This window comes from Xyrauchen texanus, chromosome 25, assembly GCF_025860055.1.
Source record: "Xyrauchen texanus isolate HMW12.3.18 chromosome 25, RBS_HiC_50CHRs, whole genome shotgun sequence".
NCBI classification, from domain to species: domain Eukaryota; kingdom Metazoa; phylum Chordata; class Actinopteri; order Cypriniformes; family Catostomidae; genus Xyrauchen; species Xyrauchen texanus.
In genome coordinates, this window is record NC_068300.1 from 7,514,595 (window position 1) to 7,516,923 (window position 2,329).

Genomic DNA, 2,329 nt, shown 5'->3' on the forward strand with positions numbered 1-2,329 from the left:
CCTATAAATATATATATATATATTCATTAATTAAATTAAATAATTAAAGAAATATTTTAGATATATAGATATCAATACCTATATAAATGGATGTATAATTAAATATTTATAATTATAACATTAAACAATTACAATTTTATTTATGTAATTGAACAATCATTTAAATATAAATAATTATTTGAAAAAAGTAAAATATTATTGGGTATATAATATATACAGTATATAATATTTATTATATTTTGTTATTATTAATATATTATTATTTATTATTTAATTAAATAATTATATTTTTTAATGTCAACATTTAATATATATATATTATATTATATGTGTATGACTTACTATCTTCTGCTGAACACAAACAAAGACTTTATAGAAGAATATCTCAGCTCTCTAGGTCCATACAATGCAAGTGAATGGTGACCAGACCTTTCAAGCTCCAGAAATCAAATAAAAGTACATAAAAGTAATCCATACGACTCCTATGGTTTAATAAATGTATTCTGAAGCAATGAAATCCCTTTGGGTGAGAAACAGATCCAGTTTTCTTTCCGAATGTGAAAGTGAAAGTGGAGATTTATTGTATAAAAAGAAAAAGAAAGATCTGTTTCTCACCCACTCCTATCATATCACTTCTGAAGACATAGATTTGACCACAGGAGTCACATGGATTACTTTTATGTACCTTTATGTGATTTTTGGAGCCTCAAAGATCTGGTCAACACTGACTTGTATGATATGGACCTACGGAACTGAAATACTCTTCTGAAAGTCATAGTTTGTGTTTTGCAGAAGAAAGAAAGTCATACACATCTGGGATGGCATGAGGGTGAGGAAATTATGAGAGAATTTTCATTTTTGGGGGAACTATCCCTTTAAGTCACAGTTATGAATGTATGTGTGTTCTGTGTCAAAAAGTTTGAATGGCATCTGCAAATACACCACAAGCGCTATAGTTATTATTATTTTTATATAATGCAAAGTCACATTTTCATGAATTTATGAAAAGTTACTAAGATATTGTAATGTTTTTGGGCATGTCCCATAAGTGCCATTGTACATGAATATGGTAATTAGTGTATTAATCAAAGTGCCATAGTATACCCATACAGACTTCTAAAATATGACATTATGTGAAAAACACATATATGAAATATATCTTCAGTTATGATAGTTTAATGGCCATTTTCATATGCAACATATGATTTTTCAAAAACTAGTGGAATTTGAATATACTGTACGCTTAAATGAACTATCATTTTAAACTGTATATGCTCATATAAGGCCATATATCAGATTTTAACTATTTGATACAATAACCATAGTACATTACTTCATATAAGGGTTCAGGCCTGTACTCAATAGAGTATTAACAGTATTTTTGTTTTGAGTAAATATTCTGACATCATAACGTTAAAAAAAGTTAAGATAATAATAATTTACATTTATAACGTTCCCTAACATTTAATCAGTGGGTCTATTACTTTATTCAGTGCTTAGGCAATACATTGACTGTACATGAAAATAGTCAGAAAATTGTACAAAAAAAAAATAATAATAATAATTATAGTTAATATATATTTATAATTTGAATGCGCATAAACTGCTGAGTTGTTAAGCATTACATAAAAGTTGTTAGTAATGCCCTATAAACACTTTTCTGATTGACGTAAAGTTTATCCAATCAAATGAGTGCCCTGAAACCACGCCCCAGCAAGTCTGCATCACAATGATTGGTTGGATTATTGAGCGGCAAATTTTACTAGTGAAATGTTTCATTTGAGACACACAGCAGTTCTTCCTCCAAGGGGCGCTTCACGGCTCAGACAGACGAATACCTCTCGGATCCACATTCAAATCTTACATAGGTTATTGCCTCATTTGAGATATTGGTAAACTAAACCGTATAATATTTTAATTGAATTATTTACAAGGACATATATAAATCTGCCCCAGCAATCTCTATAAAACTAAGCCTCATCTAGTTATCACAAATAGCTGTGATTGGTCCATCTATACCCAGCGCTGAGAAAAGTATTTGGTAACACGTGACAATGCCGTTGATTCGTTATTTTATTTTTCAGAAGCTGTCTGGACAATATTTTACACTTGAATAATATCACTAAGACACCTTACTAGCCATTTAATTTAAAATACATTGTGAAGAGATAAAATAGAATAATTATTTATTAGATTATTCGTATTTGACCAATTGGAAACAACGTTCGCGTGTCAAACCACGCCCACTCCGGCATTCCTACTCATGTTATTCTACTGCTACTGATTTTATTTCTTTTGTTAAACCACTTTGCATTGGACATATTCAGCA